General features: G+C 46.2%; 1 pseudogene; it reads right to left on the reverse strand.

The window, feature by feature from the left end:
* Positions 1-7,722: 7,722 nt before the first annotated feature.
* LOC144177956 (uncharacterized) lies at positions 7,723-8,406 on the reverse strand (annotated as a pseudogene).
* Between the last annotated feature and the right edge of the window lie 14,723 nt (positions 8,407-23,129).

A 23,129-nucleotide genomic window follows, 5' to 3' on the forward strand; every position in this document is an offset into this window, starting at 1 on the left:
TAGAACACCTGGCCGAATTTAGACCGTGCACCGAAATCTCGTACAAATGGGCATTTTCGCTTTTCGCTTCCATCAAAAAAGCGGCCGCCACGGCAAGGTATCGATTTTGATTTTAAGGAACTGAAGTGTGCGCTATCGCATTATAGATGAAGGCGTAGGACTCAAGGGTGAGACAGTGTGTCCTGGCAATGTAAATGAATAATTTTGGCGAGGTTACTCGTTGTGTGAGCGAAGGCAGGCTACTGAAGCTCGGACTGCCCACCCGTGCAGAACACATCTCCCCGTGAGTTATTTCGCCCCACAAATAGTGAAGGATGTTGTCGGTGGTTTGTATGGTTCTAGTTGTTCGTGCCAAATCATCTTGAAATTTTATCTAGCCTGGGAGGAAAGGAAGAGACGATGGTGTGGTTTCATGTACTCCATTAATTGGTTTAACTACTAAAGTATTTCGAAAATTCCACATGGAGTACTCCACGATGTCTTGTGGTAAAGAAATAACCCTAAAGTACCGCTTTTGTTTTTCACAAACTTTCACTTTTGACAGTACATATCCTGCTGCTGCATCTCCAAGGCTTATGGACTAAAAGATCTACACTTACAAAAGGGAAAACAGAAAACTGATAATCGCGTGGATGGCGAATGGTTAGGTTCATGTCGACGTCATACCTACGTTTGTTTCTCATATTTATAAGCAGAGCAATCTGTTGAGCACTCGTGAACACGTTCAAATATTTTGCCACAGGGCAAACTTTGGATGCAAAAAACAATCGAAGTCCACCATCTGAGACGACAGGTAAAAGTTTCGGATTTTTTTCCAATATTCATCAGCCAACCGTTTTTTCTGCACCAAATTTTATGCCCCTGAGACAAACCCCTTCCACTTACGAAAGATAAACTGATGTGATATTGAGTGGTTGTTTCAACATTGGGGTTTGCAAACACACTCCTTCCCATGCAGAGCTCGTCTACACCACATCCACCCCTCATCATTGCCGTCTCCCAACTGTCCCCTATGCGGCCAACGTGCCACTCTGGCACATTCCATGTGGGCTTGCCCTTACGACCCCTTCCCTCAAATCTCCAGCAGCGAGCTATGGAGAAAGGCGTTGGGTAGCTCTAGCCAGGAGATTCAGGAGGCCCTGGTACGCAGATCTACCGAAGTCGCGGCTGGCCTTCGTCCAGCCGCCACCAGTCCTCAGTAACCGTGGCTCAAATAAAAGTTCTCTCTCTCTCTCTCTCTCCCTCTCTCTCTCTCTCTGAACATTGGGGAAACGTCGTAGATACATAAGGTGTACTGATTTATTTAGGTTCGATTATTGTTATGTCCACGATCAGCTTTGTGTGTCAAAAAAGAGCCAGCCGCTTAGCATTTGTTCTCGACGCAGAGGTCTTTCTGAACAACTTGCATGAAAAGGGATATTCCGTTTTCACTTTCCACGCGTAAAGCAGAAACTGTGTATTTCACGATGGCCCGGTGCGATTTTTCAGACATAGGCTTCTCTCCTTACTTTCATAATTTTTCAACTCTCGTTTGCAGGTTTGTGCAGCAAGTTCTGCAACTGGTGCGTTCGGACTCGCCGCATTCGATGTGAACTATGACGATGGCCCCACAGCACCCAACTTTATCAAGGGAAACGGCGACCGCATGCGAATGATAACAAAACTTCGGGACCATTTACGGGACAAAATGACGGGCAGCTCCGCGCTGAGCGGCTGTATAAAGTTATGAATGTACCAATAATTGCACTTCGCCGCCAATTTTTTTTTTAACTTCACTTTCTTGCACAATTGGAACACTGAATGCTAAAATATACTGTAGTAGGCATTTACAGTATACCGCGACCTTACAGATGTTCAAGATGGTAGTATAAAAGGAAAACGTTTTCAGATTATCAGCCAAGGACTGCTGAAATAAAATGAACGGCTCAACGTGCTTCCTTTTACACGTGCAGAATACAGAAAGATGTTTTATGGCTGCGTGACAACTTTATCACGCGTTCTTTCCTGTAAAGTTCGGGTGGAAGAACTAGTATTGGAAATGTGGCTTTTGGGCTTGCTTAACATCTGTAAAATATTCTGCCTTGTTTAAAGAGTCATTACGACTTTGAAAGTTGGATTCACGTAAAGCCTAAAGGGGTATTCTATCCTGCACGCCATAGAAGCCGATAACTTTGCTACCGGCACAGAAAAGGCAGTATCCCTTTCCCTGTCGAGGCGAAAAAATCGCCTTTGCGAGGACAGAGGATGCAAAAAAGAACATGAAAGCGTCCAGTTCAGTTTCTATTCCCTTTGGAAATAACCTTGTCTCATTCCAGGGGTGGGCGTGACTGGGGGTTGGGGCGGGAGAACGACTCCGAGGGCCTACAGACAAACGCCGCTTCGACAATAGCTGAAATTGGTCTCCGTCTTCGTTGACGAGTACGAAATAAAATTCTAACACGGCGCTTTTTTAGTGTCTTTCAAAAACACATCGATAACCGAAGTACTTACAAATCCGTTTCCCTTTTCCTCCAAAGGGCCTTCCGGCGATCCACCACCCCCAACCCCCCTTTTCCACTTTTCGATCACTATGCAAGGGGGTCAAGCGACAACACTGCAGTTGAAAATAAATTTAGTTGACGATGATTGTGTTGTCTGTTTTGTCCTTAAGCTCAGCATAGTATAAATTCGGCCTGCGCGTTCGTACTTTTTCTAAACGTTCGTCAACCATTTCTGTCTACACAGATCAAGTGCAACCGCTATCTGGGCCCCAATGCCTTTGTATATTTCTATTTATTAAGCTAAATCTTCTTATCTAATATTTAGTTATATGCAGTAAAAGAAAAGTAACGACGTGAAGTTTTTAGAGTAACTATAACTGTAACTAGTTATTTTTGGAAACTTCGTAACTGTTACTGTAACGAAGCTACTTTTTTGGGTTAGGTGACAGTAACTGTAACACTTACTTTTTTTCGGTGACGTGCCCATGACTGATCGAAACTAACGAAGAGCAACAATGGCCTGTATGTGGGGTTTCAAGCGACATGGTGACGAGGTGTTTTCATACAAGAATGACCAGTTCAGTAGCAGATAAAAGCAGCAATAGCTCCGGCGCGCACCGTACTCTCCCAATATTTTTCGCGCACCTGCAGCGGCTTCTATCTGGAGCTGCGCTCAGGCCGTCGGGCTCCTCGTGCAAGTCTCAGCATGCAACATTCCGATGTGACCACTCCTGCTGACGGAGTAGCTGCTACCAGCGCACTTTCCCCGGCTTGGACGATTACCAGCCGGTAACGAGACCCCCGTATTTTATCTGCACTCTGAGGGCTAGCTCGAATATTATAGCCGGGTGAGCTCTCGCAATTGGTAAGACAATACGCTCGAGCTCCTAAACATCGCTTTCTACATTAGCGATGTCGCTAAAGCGTGTTACTTGAACATAGCTGACTATGAAGATAGCTGAACATACCTGACTTACAATACATAGCTGACTAATCGCGCTTCATCGAACGAATAGGTAAAACATTTGACACGTCGACTACGTGCACAAATCCAGCCAAGAAAAATTCTATTGTGTTGAGTACCGCGCATATAAACCACGCCCAAGACGGGGTCAAGAGAGTCCGGGAGGACGCGTCTAATGAGGATGCAACGTCACTGAGATGCCGCTTACAAAAACGATGATGATGACGAAGGCGGGGGGGCTGGGTGACAAAGAAGATGGTCTGGTGCTTGTACGTGGCGCGAAAATGATCATGTTTCAAACGGGAATGACCAGCTCAGAATTAAACAGGAAAGAACGATGACGCCGGTGCTCAAGCCATGCAAACTAAGGAAAGGTGACGCAAACGCTACACGTTCAGAGTTTTTTAAAAAAAGATCCCTACCACATTGAGCGAGGTTCGGAGAACAACTTTCCGAGCGCCGTGCAAAATTGTGATGTTGTGCCTACGATGCTCCATAGAAACAACCCTTCACCGATAAGTTCAAGTTTATTGGACATGTGGTCAAGCCTAATGCACAACACCGTTACGTGAATTCGTGTTTTTATATGACGAACCCATAACCATAAGCCAACGCATTTTCCATCCCCCTCGGTGACATTGTGTTGTAGCATACCTTTAACACCAGGTGCAACATCACGGCTACACTAATAAACCGAGGTTGGTGGTAACTAAATATCTTTGGCTAAAACCATCCACTTTCATATACGAAAGACTTAACCAGCAGCATAAGGTTGATATTCTGCACCAGAAAGCAGTAAAATACTGTTCTTTTGTTCCCACAAACTGGTTGGGAATGGAACTGCTTGCCTTCGTTATTAGTCATCCTTACTCACCATGAATGCTTTCCGGAAGCCCTCTGAAGCTAATGCCTAGACGTTTGCAGTAGGTTAATATTGCATTTGGTGGTTCCTTGTCTGACTATTTCATAACACTTTGTATATAGAATAGAATAGAATAGGACTTTATTTCACATCAGTTGCATGATGTAGGAAACCTGCGGAAAAAGCTGAAAGAAGTCAGCTTGACAAGGCCGCAGGCCCCCTTCATTGGCATGATACATAAAATTCGTGATGACATGATGTATAAAATTGGCAAACATGGGCATGATACATAAAGGCAGGATACACAACCAGAGCAATAAAACAGCCTTTTTTTTCGAAATGAAAAAAAACACGAAATATCACTGTACAATTAGTGTTAGGCACGCTGCCTAACATTAAATCATAACTACGACATTTATTTTATTACATATCTGCGCCTGATAGTGCGCGCACACAAAATTAGCATATTGACACAAAAAAAAATTAACACGATGTACGAACTAACACCACTATAGCTGAACGTGACGAATTAGCCAATAACAGATTGAGACAGGCAAAAAAAAAGGCATGTACTACATTTTGAAATTGTCTCGCAATGCCATAAAACTGATGTTCTGGAGCTTGACGTTTCTAGCATCCAAACTGTTTAATAGCCGAGGTGGTCTGTTTTTTAACATTTGTAGACCACATGTAGTTCTAGAAGTCGTGATTTTCCATGGCTCAAAATGACGTGTCTTATATGTTTCTACATTTTTTTTCCAGTTTAGCTATTTTCTGAATGAAACCATCACCGCGTATACTTTCTTGTTTAAATACCTTGCAAAGTCGATAGTCGTAACATTTCGTGGCTGGGACAATATTGTATTTTGTGAATAAGTCGCTTGTATGATGATGCATCGCTACGTTTTCAACAGCTCATAAAAACTTTTTTTGTAGAGTGAGTAGTCTGTCTACATTAGATTTAGTTGTTGACGCCCATACCAAGTGACAGTAGTTGAGCCTAGAAGAGAAAAGGCTATTGTCAATCAACATCAGAATATGGCGAGGGAATACATGGCGGTTGCGAGAGACTATGCCTACTAACTGAGATAACGTTTTTGAAATGAAGTCGATGTGGGCATCCCACGACATGGTTTCTTGAAAAATAATGACGAGAATCTTAAAGCTAGGTACAAATTCAACAGGAGTCGACTGCAGTAAAATTTGAGTTTGTGCAACTGTGTTTTTGTTTTTAGTATGAAATATGACTGCTTTCGTTTTCTGAACGTTTATTCTTAAGCTATTTTTGTGGGTCCATTCGTCAAGTTTAATTAGTGCTTCATTTGCTGCAGCTATTAACTCATCGCTTGATTGCCCGGAAAAGAAAATACTTGTATCTTCAGCATAATTTATAAAGAGAGCCGACGGGGCATTACTGTAGACATCGTTCACGTACATATTAAAGAGAAGAGTGCCTAGGATGCTACCTTGTGGCACGCCATGTGAAACCTGAAGTGGATCGGAGAGACAGTCATCTATGGCTACAATTTGAGTACGATGTTTTAGGTAGTGTTCAATAAGAGCGCCGGCTTTTCCCCGAATGCCGTAATGTTCTAGCTTCCTAATCAGCAGCTCATGGTTTATAGTGTCGAAAGCCTTCGAGAAATCAATATATAGGCCCAATACTAACTTTTCATCTTCCAGTTGGATTAAAATATGTTCTTTCTGTGTTAAGAGCGCAAGTTCAGTACTGAACCTCTTGCGAAAACCGAAGTGGGAGTCAGTTAGGAACTTATGTTTTCCTTCAAAGACGGACATTTTCTGTAAAATAGCTTTTTCTAAGGCTTTCGAAAAGACCGGGAGGATTGATATGGGACGGTAATTTCCCATGTCATTTTTGTCACCTTTTTTATGCAGAATGCTTACTCGAGCGACCTGCATTTTAGTAAGAAATACAGCCTGCTCCAAACATAAATTAAATATATGCACTAAACAAGGAGCAAGCAGGGGCGCAACATGCTTGATTGGTTTTATTTGAATACCATCGATATCTTTGGCGCGACTGTTCCTTAAAGTTAAAATTATATTTATGATCTCTGTTTCACTTACTGGAGTCAGGAACATCGAGTTACTGTTTCGTGGAAAGTTTGCCAGGTCGTTAGTAGTGGTGGTGTAGCCAACTTTAGTGAAGTATTCATTGAAAGCATCCGCAAGGGGTTTTCCCGTTAGCTCTATATTGTTTGTCTTTATTGTAGACACTTTTTCAGGCGCTATTTTGTTGTTCAACATCGTGTTTAGCTTACGCCAAACTACATCCATCCGTCCTGCTGTAGCGCTGAAAATATTATCTAAATACTCACGTCGCGCTTTCTTTACATTTTTATCTAGACGATTACGATAGGCTTTGTATTGTAGCAGTATTTTCCTATCTTTTGTTTTGATGAACTTCTGGAACAAGTTATTTTTTTCTCGAATTCTCGCGGCAAGCTCTGCACTTACCCACGGTTTTCGAATTTTTGTACTCTGCTTAACTTCTACTAGCGGAAAACTTTCCTGATAAAGTGGTTTTAGAATTTTCATAAACTTTTCGTAAGCAAGACTTGCATCTACACTTAAAAGAAATTGATCCCACGATGAGTTGGCAATTTTATCATAAAACCCGGAAAGGCTGCGTTGCGTCATGTGTTGAACAAAATATGTACGCAGTGACTTCCGTTTGCTTAACTGACCTTTGGTGCATAGAAATATAGGAAAATGGTCACTTAGATCCGAGATCAGTACACCTGATTTAATTATACTTGCATCAATATTGGTAAGGAAGACGTCAATCAATGAGGATGAACCTTCTGTCACTCTCGTCGGCGTATCAATTGTGTTTCTAACACCATAAGTATTCATTAGAACACATAGGTTGTTTGTTTGCAAAGAAGTATTCATCATATCAATGTTAATGTCCCCACCTAGTATAATATTATAATGATTCATATTTACAAACCAGAAAAGGGTTTCCAGGTAGCCCAGAAAAGGTGCTATCTTTCCGTTTAGAGGCCGATAACACACAACCAACAAGTAGCTTTGCATGCGAACAGTTAAAATTTCGAAGTCCTGGTTTAGAATCGAAAAATCTTCGAGTAATTCACAATCGTACATATGTTTGACCAAAATACTTACACCTCCACCCCGTACAACAGAGCGATTTAAGTAGTACGTTTTATACCCAGCAAGCTGATACACATCTGTGCTATCTCTTGACCACGTTTCTGTAAGAAGCACAGAGTCTAGTGGCTCGTTCATTTCCTCGAGGCCTAGTTTCCTGTTGCGGACTGATCTTATGTTTAAGTGGAAACATTTAAAAGACTGAAAGAACGATTGGCCTACATGATTCTGGAAGTGATTCTGCCTTGGGATTGCTGTTTTTTTCTGTTTTGTGTACTGTTTTACATGAGCTTGTCCAAGTCGTCAGCACTTCTGACGACTTGCTTGTTCAGAGTCTTCAGACCGTCAGCCTTTCGCACCAGAACTCGGTTATTGCTGTGCCAGACGTATTTGTAATTTTTGACCTTTGCCCAGGTTTTAGCTTCGAACAGCAGTGCTCGAGTTCTTTTTGTTAGGTTTTCAAGAATGAAGATTGTGCCGTCTGTCTCTTGCAGTTTCTTTCGGTTTAGCCACCATGCATCCCTATCAGCCTGCCGAGCGAACCGGCAAATGATGCCTGCCGTTTTATCCTTTGTGGCTGGCAAACGGTGAACTGTCACTACATCACGTTCCGTCAGCGCTGGAAGTTTGCTTTTGGCTGTAAGTGCATTTACCTTATCCATTAGATTTTCGTTCACAGTCTCTGGGATGCCATGAAATTCAAGGTTGAGGCGACGGTTCCTCCATTCGAGGTTGTCAAGGTCATCTAATAATTGGGCTACTTCACTGTCTCGTGCCTCAATCCTTTCCACCCTCTGTTTTAGTTCATTTACCTCGCGTTAGTTCTGCTCTCTGCGTGAGATCACGTTGTCATATAGGTCGCTTAACACCTGCAGTGCATCCTCAATACCGTCAATTGTTTCTTTCAGTGGCAGTAGCTGGTCGAGCTTATCGTTAATTGCCTTCATCCAGACTTTTATGTCCATACTCTCATCCCCCGCGGGATTTCCGCTTTGTGCTTGTTGCAAAGTCTGCGAGCGCGTCTTCGAGCGTCTGCAAGTGCTGCAGCGCCAGGCCTTTCGATAATCATCTCCCTTTGCCCTAAGCGTGGCATCAGAAATTCCAGCGCATTTCCCGGTGTGATATTTGGAACCACACTCACTACAGTCAATAGTACACCCTGGCTCACTACAATCTGTGCAACACGAAGAACATTTCAAAGTTGGAAGCATTGTCACAGTCGTTTACACACCGGCGGCGGCAGCAGCAGCAGTAGAAAATTTACATATAAAGCACAGACATGTGGATCTGACTTCACTAACCTGCAATATCAGTGAATGCGGCTTAGATGCTGCTTCTTCGTCGCTGCCGCTGCCGCCAATGTGACCATCCAGTTCAGGTCCGCCGTATTTGTAGCCTTTGCCGTCGAAATCAGCGCTCCGTGTCAGTCGTCGCGGCGCAGAAAGGTACAGTCCAGGAAGGTCCGCGCAGCTCCGTAGTGCCAGCAGTGCGCACGTGCCCGGACAGTCGGTGTCGTGGCGTATCTGCAATATCAGTGAATGCGGCTTCGATGCTGCTTCTTCGTCGCTGCCGCTGCCGCCAATGTCGAAGCATTGCCGTTTGTATGCTCTTTCTAGAGTTTTGAATGCAGGTATACTAAATTTGGGTTGGCTGTCCTGTCCATGATTGTAATAAAATAAACATTTCTCGTAAAACCTATTCCCCTGGTAATGTTGTATGCCCCGAGAGGATTGTATGCCCTTGCGGTACGATGAACGAATGAATAAATAAATAAATAGATTTATATATATATATATATATATATATATATATATATATATATATATATATATATATATATATATATATATATATATATATATATATATATTATGCATATATGCGTCATGTTAAGTGCATCGCGATTATTGCATTGATGTTTGATTGATTGTAGGGTTTAACGCGCCGACGCAACGCAGGCGATGAGGCGCGCCGTAGTGGAGGGCTCCGGATTAATTTTGACCACCTGGGGATCTTTAACGTGCGCCGAAATCTCGTACACACGGGCGTTTTTGCTTTTCGCCTCCATCAGAAAAGCGGCCGCCGCGGCCGGGAATCGAACCCGCGACCTCGGGCTCAGCAGCGCAACGCCTTAGCCACTGAGCCACCGTGGCGGGTTGCATTGATGTTTGTCACAAACGGGGCACTGAATAACAACACTCCTTGATTTGACTCTTCTTGCCCCTACAAGCGTTCGCTTCAGTAAAACGCCCACAAACGAATCAAGCCAACTATCCCTCCGTTCGAACGACAACAATGGGAGAACGCGAAGCCTTCAAAAATCAAGTCTAACACCAAGTGAACCAACCCGGAAGCGGGTGGACCCGCATCCCACCGCTATACCAAGCAGATAAGGTATTGCATTTCCGGACTTTTTATTGCCTCATTTTGTGCTCTCTTTTGTTTCAATGATACCGAAATTCTATGTTTTTTCCCAGCATCCAACCACCTTCGTCGTTAGACAGGAGAGTGCACGATTTGTAGTCTAAGCTTGCGCGTCCATGCACCATTCTCCGAATAAAAACTGCTTCGACAGTACCGGAATGACGCAATCGTGTAGACGTCAGCTGCACAGCGCGAGGACCCTGCTTCGGTTCCAACAACTGGAAGCATTTTAATTTTGCTTCACATCAAACACGGTCATCATCATGGTCATTGGAAGGTGGCTTTTCTGCAAGCTTGTGACAGTGGACAGACCTAGTGCAACTGTGGGTGGGCAGTGCGCGTGAAAAACTGATGAGTCTGTGGGTAATTGCCTGAACATTGGCTTAAATATCAGCTAAACTTTTTGATCCTTTACGCAACGACGTGCATTTAAAGCGGGCGCCCCCCCAGAAACCGCAAGCGTGATGGAAGAAAACTAGGTTGGAAGAGCAACGCGTCAGTGGCGCAATACCTGTTTATCCAACGCCCCGGCATTCGGGCCGCGAGTGGTATAGCCCGCGGTTTTTCCAGAACCCTTTGCAGCTATTCACCTGGAAGGTTCAAGGAGGAGTCGCTGGCTCACTGGGCTTGTGCGAATAGTCTCGTGCTATGGCTCGTCCCACCAGGATGAGCTCCTGCTCCGGAGACTTCCTTTTGGTGCGACCCTCGCGCCGACTGCAAAAAGAGCTTGGCAACCTCTCATATCATTTTGCGCCAGACAATTCAGTGTGAACTTCCCTGCAACATTTCTCCAACTTGACAACCTTCCCTTCTACCGCCGCGGCTGCTGGAATAGCTTGATTTGCAGACAGGTCAGGTACACCGTGGCCTCTGGCACGGTTATGTGAGGATTCCGGGGCACAAGTGTAGTATTGCTAACACAATTATCACCATAATACCCGAAAAGGAGGCGTCCGGTGTTAAAGTGAGTAAGATTTCGTCCCAAAATGGCCAAGACGGTTAGCACAGAAAAATATTTGCCAAAACGTTTACCGATTCAAAGCCAGGGGCCTACAGAATGCCAATCCAGCACGTATCTATGCAGTTCCACAATTCATTTGCTCCAGCTAACTGAAGGCGGAACCATTAAGTACCTAGTGGCATTAGCCATAGAAACGTTGTAATTGCAGCAGTAGCGAACCTCCGTTGCAGCGCATACTCGCAGTGCGGGATTGGCTTACGGAAATATCTATAACGAAAAAGCTTAACGTTCAACGTTAATCTTCCTTGCACGGAGGCGTGCATAATTTTTCAGAAATGTATAAGTAGAGAGGTTGCTTTTGTTTCTTCTGCTCATTATCTCTTGTCACACCAGTTGATATTTCTTTTGTTTCTCAATGTTGTTAATTTAAACCTTGGTGAAACGAACCTGTATTTATTGAATTACTGTATTTAAAGAAGTTTTTCAATACCTATTGTCGCCGCCATAGAAGGCCAAGTGTTTTAGAGCCATACGTAACGAAGATATTGTGGCTAAACCAGGATGTAAAAAACTCGCTAAGGTGATTAAGAATTGTTTTGTGCACTTTCACTGAAAAATCTATAGGTGTAATGCGCTAATTTGCTCTTTGCTGTGACTACTTGAAGGAGCTAGCATCTACAAAACAGAATGGCACAAAACAAAACTTGTTATGATGATGATAATGAATAGTGCGGCTAGTGCCATCTCATGGCTAACGTAGCACCAACGGCAACATTTCCTTGCGTGGCGTTAGACAAGGTGGCAAGAGTAACAAAACTTCAATTTTTTGCCGTTGTACCCCAAACCACCGCTCATTTCCGCATGTGACTGAGGTGTCGGTTCGAGATTCAAGTTTTAAATTGCCACGTCTTCCTGTCGGCGTGGAGTCGCGCGTCTACACTGCAAGCTGTGGTGTCGGTTCGCAAAGGATGAGTACAAATGCCACAACACATGATGTTTTCTCGTTTCAAGACAAGCTAACATTTTTAAATTCCGTTTCCTTCCAGTACAGTATCGTAGCTTACAGCTTTTCAAGAATTTGGACTTCGGAAAAGATTTTGAATGTTGTTAAAAGGTGTACTTTTAGCATACATTTGGTTTGTGAAACGCGTTTAGAACCATAAAGTGTCAAAAAGACATCGTTCGTAAGTTACGTTTTTGAATATGTGGACGAGTGACTTCGCTTCCGTCCAGTACCCTGTAGTGCCCAAGATCGTGCGACAGCAGCAGCCGTATATCAAGCGGCTTTTTACTCGGTAAAAAATTGTTTAGGAGTGAGTTCACCTCCACTGACGTCTGCCATTCTGATTTTGTTTTTGATTCATGTTCACAAGTCTTCAGTCAAAACTCGCATGTAACAAAAACCCGGATGTAACCGAAATGCAACTTTTCCAAACCTAATTGTTTACAGATTTAACTGTGCTATTTTTTCCTCACAATGTTGCAGCTTCAATTGCCGCCTAGTTTCAATTAAAGATCTTTTTCCACAGTAAGATCCCACTCTAATTTGGCCATCCCCATAATTGGTTACGTGTCAATATACTCCTGGCTTCGACCGACTAACCATAAGCAAGAAAAAGTTTGTCTCTTAATTAGTAGGTGGCGTATAGTGTTGAAGTTACTTACCGAACACGACGTCGTCACTACTTGGCAATGTGACTGTTGTACCACAAATGAGGCTCAATTCTTCACCGTCAACGATGCGCTTTTTCCCAATCGCGCAAAATCAGGACATCATCTTCTCGGATGACAACCTCGCCCCTATGGGCTTTTCGCTCTCGGAAGCCGTCAGGGTATAAGGTGTCTCCCTCATTATTACGAGACAATTTACTCGTCTGATTCAAACTCCACTCAAAATTACCAGCAGAAAGCATGGGAGATTTGTGACCATAGCATGTAACGCGTTTTTTCAGGCTAAACAAGTTTTTGAGCTGTTGCAAAAAATCACAAGTGTACGTCTTGTGAACCAGTTGCGCAGACTTAGTTTACCCACTAGCATTCGTATGGGCTCTATTGGCGTTGGTTTTCCGGTTTTTGGGCATGCCTGAAACGTACACACCAACAGAATACGTCTATATCCAATAAAGGATGCCCTCTCCTGCGCGCCCATGCGTGCGTGTAGGCGTGCGTGCCTTCGCCTGCATTCGCACTCTTTATTCTTAAAACTTGCTTAGAATTAGGGTAATGGTTGTAGTTTTCGTCTACCTTCTACGGCTCTACCTGGACTGATAAGAGCTGCTTGACGCATTCTCGCACCTCGAAAAATGCTCGCCTTCTATTACAATTTTACCCTAATGGTGCATGCCTACCAGAAAACCGATATACCTGCTTTGCGACTTACTAATTAAAGTGGGCCTGCACCACCACAATTAGTTTCCCCCCAGTAACTCACCAGCAAAATTTTCCCCAATCAAACATACCCCCGAAGAGCATTAATTCGTCCTCTTCGAGCACTAGTACACTTCATTTAATGGGCCTGTTTGGATGAAGTTTAAAATGCCGGGTCTTTCCCCTTCTTTCTAGAGCGCAACGCACGAGACTCCTCCTCCAAGATGGCTCGTGCTAAGAGAGAGAGAAAGAAGACAACAGTGCTCCCAATTCTAGAGCCCCGTTATCTTATACCATACTTTATCTGCTTCCACAAAAGGTCTAAGGTCTGGGTTACATCTCTGTCTCTTTGTCATAAACTGTAATTCTAGCCATTTTTGCTTACTTAGGCTGTCCCACAACATCCTCCTGATTAACGTCATGGTAAGGTTTGTCGGGTGTTGTAGTAATTATGAAAAAATCAACATCATGATGGTGCCCCCGCACACTTGCTGGATGTAGCCATTTTATTGCCCCACGAATCTGGCTGCGGCTCCATGTGTTCACGTGACTTCGACATAGATGCGCCCTGTCTGTGTTAAACTGCAAATCCTGCACTTTTTCTATGTTCGAGGGACTGGGTGTGTTCTTTGTTTGGGTACGTATGATACAAAATACAGTAAAGTGGAACCGGGCAAAGTAAACGAATCAGGCTGTGATATTTTTCAGAGCTATAAAAGTGGATTCATGGACAATTTCCTAAATGGGTACGCGTGAATGATCGGTGCTCGTCTTGGCACATGTGGGCCTTTTGGATACCGGCGATTGTTTTGCATTCGGTCATTTTCGAACTATATTGAAGCAGACTCCGTAAGGTGAGCGAGCACTGCCTTACTGCAGATAGCCGTGGCCTTCTTCTGAGCAATGCTTGCTCAGCGTATAACAGACTGTACTTACCTTTTACGTGCTATGTATGCTGCTGCTTCTGGAGGTTGGACCTGGAATCCCGTCGCTGCTAGTGAGACTACACCAAGGCAAGAGTCCCACATTCCAGTCTTATAAGCGGTGGCAACAGTGACTTTTACAATCACGCTTCTGTAACATGACACAGGGCGTTTTTTTTACGTTTGCCTGCCCGAGTTAGAGTGACTTTCACTGAGATGCTGTTCTAGTGAGCGCAGAGTATTGATTTAAAAAATACCTACATTTTTTTAATTACGCCACTCTCAGAATTCTGGTTGCTCTAGCCGCAGGACGTAGCTAAGCGACGCAGGCTGCTCGGCGTCACACGCCGTACCAACGCATGTCGCCAGGAGCCTTTGGGGACACGGCCGCTGACCTGCCTGTAACCCCTGTGGCCCGCCCACCTGTTGTCTACTCATGAGAGGAACATCGCTTTGAGTCTCACCGCCCGCAACCCGTTCAGCCTCCACCGGCCGCCCCTTACGCCTTCGGTAGCACAGGTGGGGACGTTTCCGCTCGGAACAGAGTAGCTTTGCTGCGCATGCAGACTCATATGGATGCGCCAGCATCTTGAAAGATGCACACCGCATATTCTCCGCGCAACGCAGGCACGTAAACCAGCGTCGGCAGCTTTGCCACCTGCACCCCTGACCATCTGTTTTAGCCGCTCTGCGCTTCATTTAACTACACGTGCACACAGTAGAACAACCGCCTCAACATCAGTCACTGGTACATCAGAGACCCGTGTGTAACTATGAAACTTGTCCAATGTGCCTACGAGCCTAATTTGTCTTCACCTCGAGTTTTCCTAAAACGGTCCTCTCCACAAGGCTCCGGTGCATGTGGCTTTTTTTTTCTCCATGTGACTCTCATCGTGTTCACAACCTCAAGATTCGAACTCAGCTTTAACCTCCGCACGCAGCCGCTGATAATTTTCTTCTTCTATTGCCGAAGGGCTCACGGCAGACGACTAAGCAACACAGCTGGCAAATGGAATAAAGTTTACTCTTTCTCTCTCTATTTTGCACGCGCTTGACTCGCAGGTGGAAAACAGCGAGCGTTGTCCCCGATATTGGTTCCGATATTCTCCTCGAATCTTTAATTTTAGGAAAATCTCCAGGTCTGATATTTCGACATCTGCTTCTGAAATCGCTGCTCTTAATTTTTACCGGGAAATACCGGGAAATAAATTGATTACCGGTAAATAAAGTCAATGGTTTACCGGGAAATATATCGATTGATTGTAGGTTTTAACGTGGCGACGCAACATAGGCGACGAGGCGCGCCGTAGTTGGGGGCTCCACTATATTTTGACCATTCAAGGATTTTTATGTGCGCCAAAATCTTGTACGCGCAGTGGTTTTCGCTTTTCGCCTGGGTGGTAGTGGTGGTGGTGATTTATTAAGGAAGAAGGGAAGTAAAAAGAACTGGGGATATTGCTGAACTCATTCGCGGAGTTCACCCTCATACAACCCAGTTGAGGGAAGGGAAGGCGAGGTTTCAAAGGATAGAAGAGAGAAAGAGGAAAGAAGGAAGAGAGTGGGGCACAGTCTATGTAGCGTTTGTTTCGTCCAAGGCACTACGGTTACAGACGCTCCACTAGTCTTGTCACAACTACGAAGTTGAGAATGGGCTGGAAGACCTCCCGTGGTAAGGCGTTCGATCCCGTGGGGAACAGGAAGTCTTCCAGCTTGTGGCTTGGTGCACCGAGTCACTGAAACGCGGCCCGGAGTTCCTCCACGGATTCGTGCTTGCTGCAAGAGCACAGTAAACGCTCGAGCGTCTGAGGCTCTGGGCAGTCGGCGCAACAGGGGGACGCCCGGCGGCCCTGGTGGTGCAGGCGGGCTCCCACATTGCAGCAATTAAGCCGCAGGCGAAGCTGGAGCGAACGGGCGTCTCTACTGCTGCGGCCGGGCAGGAGCTGTTGGGCCTGACCACTGACCATTCGAGCATCTGGATGTTGGGCCTCCAGCACTCGGGCCAGGACAGTCCTTGCAGCGTCGAATGACACCACAACCCGAGAGGCTGGTACCCCTGCCTGGCGAGCAGCACCCTTGACCAGGGTCTGCAACCTTGTTGCTCATGATGCCCAGATGCGATGGTAGCCAGCAGTGTTGCGGAGTTGCCACTCCGGAATTGGAATGATTCCGGATTCATTCCACCTTTTGGAGATGCCGGAATGGAATGGGAATGGAATGACCACAACGCTTGGAGGAATGGAATGGGAATGGAATTAAGGGCCTTTTGCCAGAATGGAATGGGAATGGAATGGGGATTTTTTAGACGACGGTGTCACCATTGCTGGCGCCTTAATTAGTATGTGGCGATGACTGCGTCGGTATATCTCAAAGGTGACGAAAACGGGAACGCATACCCGCTATCTCGAGTGACTGAATCGGCGCAACCTGCCGCAGCGTGTGTCAAAGTGAACTTCGACCTGCGCAAGCACGTCTGTGCGGTGGTGCTGTTAGGTCGGCTCTTCAAGCTTCGGCAGGCTGCGGGTACGGAGCGAGGGAGGAAATAATGAAATATGCAATATTGAGGCATAGCTTCTCTGTACAACTGTCCGTGGCGCCGATGGTAGACCAGCGTCTCTCACACTGGCAAGCGCCGTGTAGCCAGGCCACCAAGTGGGGAATAGCGTGGAGAAGCACAGGGGATACGAACGGCGCGCATCCGAAGCCGCGGTGTTTCTCACCGCAAAATGATGCTGCGAAGTCTTGGAGCTAACAATATAAAGCGTTCGCTTATGAACCATAAAACAACGAGTAGATAATTCAGAGACTTATCTACTAATGCGTAGCATTCTTACGCCGCCTGTCGTGAGTGTGGGTTTTTTTTTCAGCCACATTTTTTCAAAATGTTGTCCCACCAATTATGTTAATTTACGTTATTACAACGAATACATTTGGTACTTTTCCGAAACCTGCATTATTTTGTAAATGCAGGGCGTTGCATGGTTCATCATTTTCCCTAATTATTTTATATTTGTCCTCATTTTTTTTTCAAAATTTCGTTCAAACAATTATGTCTATTTACGCTATTACAACGATTGCAGGTGGAACTTTCGCGAATGATGCTTTATTGTGGAAACAGCATGCGGTATACGATTTGACATTGTCCGTATTTTTTCAATATATTTCTTATTTTTTAGTTTTTCAAAATTTCGTCCTGCCAATCATCTCCATTTAGGTTATTACAACGAATACATTTGAAACTTTTACGGAATGTGCATTTTTGTGGAAATGAGGGCGTTACACGTTTCGCCATTTTCCGTAATTTTTTAAATATTTCTCTTATCTTTTTTTTAGTTTTTCGAATTTTTGTGCGACCAGTTATATCCATTTACGCCATTACAGCGATCACAGGTGGAACTTTCGCGATATCTGCACTTTTGTGGAAATGCAGGGCGTTACACGGCTCTGGTGTAGGTGTACTCGGCAAAGAACGCTACGCATTAAAACTGTTAAAGGTGTTCTGTGCCGCTGCTCTCCCGCCTCTCGCATTGGTACAGTAGTATTAGTGTATAGGGCTCGATGCTGTATATTCACTTGAAATTATTCAAGTAAGCATTTAGAATACGTGTACATGTGAGCAACCTCCGCTCGACATGTCTCTTAGTCATCCACAGCATACTAATGGCGTTGATACGACGGTACGCAAAGCAGACAGCAAGATAGCATGCGACGGACTGCGCAATGAAACGGAAAAAGCCTACATCAACGTAAGAGAGTAATACCTGTTTCATCTGGCATCGCTCAATAACAAACCGTTAACACCTACTAACATGCAAATACTATAATATATACTCAATCCGTTACTAATTATACAAAAAGGGGCAGTGCGACACTGAACCTTTCTAAAGCGAATGCTTTATTAATAGGACCGAGCACATTCTCTCAAAAATTTATTACATTACCCTTTATAATGGTTGCTCGAACGAAAAGCTCTGATGAGGTCTCTACACACGGCGCGTGTGTAAAACAGGAGACCGCAAATGAAGTCTCACTTTTTTTCCGTCTCTCTGAAACTAGACTTCCATTGCGTCAAAACGCTTACTTCAAAATCGCAAAAAACGAACGGGTCTAAATGAGACAACACACGCTTCGATCATGAAAAAGGAGTACAATATTGAACCTTTACCTTTATCTCATAAACCACGTAACTTTGTACGTATATTTAGATCGTTCGTAGTTGCGTCTACTTGCGAAAAATTGTCTAATGGGTTCGTTCTTCGCTTGCGATTTGGGTGCTTGAAGGTTTGACGATCGGTTAGAAGCACTTTCAGCGAAAGCTGGACGCACTTTTAGCTTTCGCGCTTCTTTCTACTTTCGATAGGACGGGACGGTAATTTTTTGCGTTGGGTAGTTGTTTTGCACGATATATGTAAACAACCTGTAACACCTGCCAACTTGGGTGACAAGTGGCACATTTTGCTTACCTTTGCAGTTTTAAACCCGTACGATAACGTAAGATACACGTTGCGTTTCTCGGCCACTCCATAAAGCACCTGAGGCAATTTTTACGATGCGGAATTAAAGGAATGGAATTGAGCTTCCCATCCATTCCAGGAGTGGGAATGGGCTAACATATGTCATTCCGAGGAATTGAAAAGAATGGAATCACGACAAATTCTCATTCCTCGGAATGGAATTGGAATGGAATGGCGATGCCCATTCCGCAACACTGGTAGCCAGCAGAGTCGCAGTGGACACACCTGGGCCTCCAGTGCATGGACCTTGGCCGCCAGCGACCGCTCTACGTAGCCGTTGGAGCTGGCTGGCTGGTCGGCAGCTCTTAGATGGAGGAAGGCAGACCGAGAGTCATTCAGGATGATGGCCCCCCGGACAGAGGCCCCCTGCCCTAGAAGAAGATCCGCGGCCAAGTGGAGTCCAGCCAGCTCTGCGTAGGTGGATGAGGCCGGAAAGGGGAGGCTCCACACCTGGCTGGTGCCAAGTTCCAGGGCCCTGCAGGCAGCTCCGGCTCTGCCTGTCGACTGTTGCATGGAGCCATCCGTGCACGCTTGCTGAAGTCCAGCAGCGTCGTCCTGCAGCAGGGCGTCCTCCTCTTCCATCAGAAAAGCAGCCCCTGTGGCCGGGAATAGAACACGCGTCCTCGTCCTCAGTAGAACCATGCCTTAGTCACTGTGCCACCGCGGCAAGTAACGATAAGTTATCAGGGGCTTCTCTATGCACTGTGCTCCCAATACTTAGGTTTTGAACTTAAAAAATGACCCTAAAATAACAATGAACCTAATCTGTTAAACTTCTTTTTTTGTTCGCATTACATAGGCCGGCCCAAATAAATACGCTTTTCATCGTTTTTCGATTCGATAAAGCAATATTTAATTTCTGAAGCCTGAACGAAGAAAACATGTTTTGGACATTTGCAGCAGCTGCAACAACTAAGAGGCGTAACGTGCATTCAAGATTAGATGTGATGGGATGTCGTCCAAGAGCGGAATTCGAAACAGTTTCTGTTTCGGCTCTGAGCAACCACATGCATGACATCTTTCGTTATTGTTGGTTGGGCATTCTCGGAATCTTTTTGAGATTGGAATACCCCGCTTCAGCCATGCTGCCGCATATAGACCGATTCAGATCCGCCTCCCAGCAGCGCTGAGAATCGTAACGTTTACTTACACAGGCGTACGCAGTGACCGAACGCGCTCCACGTTATGGGAGACTATCAAATGCGAGGCTTCACCGATGAAGCTTTCTTCGCTCGTCCCTGCTTCGTAACACGTGTGTTCGCACCAGGCAGAGAGTCGGCTGTTTAAGCGCTGGGCCCGCAAGCTGTCGGTTCTTTAGGCCACACGACAACGAGAAGTCGCCAGCGCGTCGTTTTCAGTCTGTACTCAGGCTGCCAACTCGCATCGCAGAGCAATAAACATTCCATCACGAAAGAGGGTCCGCCAGGGGGGCGATGGAGAACGGGTGCTTATTTAACTGGCGGCAGCTAACTTCTGAAATCGGGTCAACCACCAACCAAACGTCTGTCCAAAGTTGTCCTTCACGGTCGTGCGACGGCTGGCTCGGAGGTCCCGTATGCCTTCACGGGGCCCCTCGTAGGTGTGTGCTTGTGCCATGGACGTCATGGAGGTCGAGGGTGAGTCCATTTCACCCGAGAACTTTAGTACAAAAGCGGGCTGAATAACTAGCCATCGCCGGAAGGGGGTGAAAGCTTTAGAAAAGCTAAGCCAATCGCTCGAACAAGACGACGCCGGCCTCCCCAAGAGCGCCGGGGTCAAAGGTCAAATGACAATAGCGCAACACCAGCGCGGCCACTCCTCCCCGTCGCGGCGGAGGCAACAGAGGGCGCGACGGGTCCCAGACCTCCCCAAGGAGGACGTAAATTTGTTTTGCGACCACGTGATGGTATCGACTTGGCGCGCTGTACTCAGGCGCTACTTAAGGACGGCGTTTTCCGCACCGCGAATTTCAAAGCTTAAGAGGTGGACGAAGATACGCTTCGCATTAATACCCTCTGAAACATCGTGGTAGTGAGCACGCCCAGCTTGGAGCGAGCCGCTTGTACAGCAAGACCTTATCGCCCACGATAGGGGCCAAAACCTACGGAGTGGTTGCATATGTTACGCCAGCGGAGGATTGCGCAAAGGGCGTCATCTACAACATTCCGGCCACGGACAGCGCGGAGGACATCTCGAAAAGCCTAGTTAATCGCCGAAACCCGACAGTGCTCCAAGCGAGACGCCTGGGGAAATAGAATGCGGCCATCATCGTCTTTAAGGGGGACATGTCCGCTACTTTGTTTACTATCGAGGGGCGGAATACCCCTGTTACCTTCGTAGGGACAAAAACGAAGTTTGCGAGAGCTGCGGACGCCTCGGTCACAGAATCGACTTTGCCCAGTAACAATGGATACCGTGTCAGCAAACAAAGTATGTGGGACATGCGGTGCCACGGAACCGCATGACCATCACTTATGCGAACCAAAGTGCGCCTTGTGCGGCAAAGGACACAAAACTTCGGACAAAAAGTGCCCTCAGCGGTGCCAAGTTCCGTACCTACTTAAGAAGAGAAGGCTGGAGAGCGAACAGAAAAAAACGCAGCGGAGGAAACACCTCCAGTAACAACCAGGGGCGCCCAAGCACTCAAGGCCATGGAGGGATACTCAAGAACTGAAGAGATCATTCCGAGTCCTTTCCTCGTCTCCCGTCGCGAAATGACAAAGAGAACCAGCGCCAGGGCGGCCACGAGCGTTGGAGTGCGTTCCGTTCGAGCCACCGACGTTCCTGGGGTTTCACATTGTCTGGCACCGGCAACTCTAGCAGAAAATCAAAATCCAGGTCTGCCAGTAGACGCATAGGAGGACGACGGGCCTCCAGATCACCATCGAGACCGGGGCGACAACAAAGCGCCTCCACCTCTAGAGGAGGACTGGGAAGAAAAGGCAGCAGCGAGGGGAAACCGGCCCTGCAAGACAAGGGACAGAACTCGAACAAGACCAGGGAAGTGCTGACAGTGGCGGCATCCTCGGCCGAAACCAGGGTAAACTGGGCGAGCGTGGTCCCCCAACCTAACGGGCAGGGAAACAAAGATAAATATGCACTAGCCGCAGCAGAGCAGTCCCAGCTAACCAAGGTTAGACAGATGCTAGAGATTCTCATTGCAGAGAATCGCTCCCGCTCAAAATCAAAATCCGCTCAAAATCCGCTCAAAAACGAGGAGAGGGAAGTGCCTGCGTACTGAACGTCTGCATTAGTCCTCAGAAGAGACGTAGATTGGAGAAATGTTTCCACAAGGCCCTAGATATTGCGGGTAAGCAGCCGCTTGTAATAGTTGGAGATTTTAATGCACCGCACCCGGCGTGGGGGTAGAAGAAGGATTTGATCAAACGGAGAAATCTTTGGCTGGACTGTCAACAAGAGGCCCTCACTCTCGTGACGGATCCCGGATGCCCCACACGCACGGGAAACAGCGTGAGCATAAACACCACTTCGGATCTTATATTTGTAAGGAATGTCGTGGAAGGCACAGTAGGTGGACGAACCTTAAGGAAAATTTGGGCAGCCACACCTTTATTGTGGCCACCAATTTTGTGGCGTGCCCGACAAAGTCTGGGTGTGGTACTCAACTGAGGCTAGTGGACTGGATTTCTTTAGGCTCTGGAGGCGTTGCGAAACGGCTGATGGCAACGAAGAGTCGGTAGGAGCTACCCGCGACATAACAGATTTGGGAGCGTGGGTGACGCAGCTTCACGGTGACGTTAAAGCATCGACTAAGACAATCCCGGAGGCAGCGGGACTCAAGCAGACTGACGCCAGGCTCCTGCTAATGTGGGAAGCCAAAGAGGGTCTGCAAAGACGACTGGCCAAGCAAAAATACAATCGAAACCTCCGCAGGTGGTTAGCCCGACTCAACAGAGAAATCGAAGACTACGCTAATCACTTGGCACAACGGACGTGGCACAACAGATGGGACGAGATGGACAGGCAAAGACCTGGAACACACTTAGGTATCTCATAGACCCGCAAGAGAGCAAAACAACTCAAGAGCAGAATCTAAGCAAAATCATTCACAAATACGGAGGCTCAGGCGAGGAGCTCGAAAGAGAGAACAGAAACAGATACGTGGGCAATGACCCCCGGGTGAAACTCAAGGATTACGAGCGACCTTCGAACCCTAAGTTAGATGAACCCATAACGCTGACCGAGGTGCACGGATCCAATCCGGTGCTGTGTACAAAGACGACTCCAGGTCCCTACGGAGCGACAAACAAGATGCTCCGAAACCTGGACGACGACTCAATAGAAGCGCTGACTCGGTACTTGAACTGGTTTTGGGAACGCGGCGCGATACCCGCACAGTGGAAAGACGCAAAGACTGTAATGATTCCGAAGCCTGGAAAAAAACTTCACCTAGAGAATCTAATACCCATTTCACTAACGTCGTGTATGGGCAAATAGAACACGCAGTTCTAAACAGACTTCTCGCGCTGTTCGACGAAAGAGATCTTTTCCCCCATACCATG

Source organism: Haemaphysalis longicornis, unplaced genomic scaffold (genome assembly GCF_048455015.1).
Source record: "Haemaphysalis longicornis isolate Haplotype H1 unplaced genomic scaffold, Haemaphysalis longicornis Haplotype H1 scaffold_35, whole genome shotgun sequence".
Taxonomy (NCBI): Eukaryota; Metazoa; Arthropoda; class Arachnida; order Ixodida; family Ixodidae; genus Haemaphysalis; species Haemaphysalis longicornis.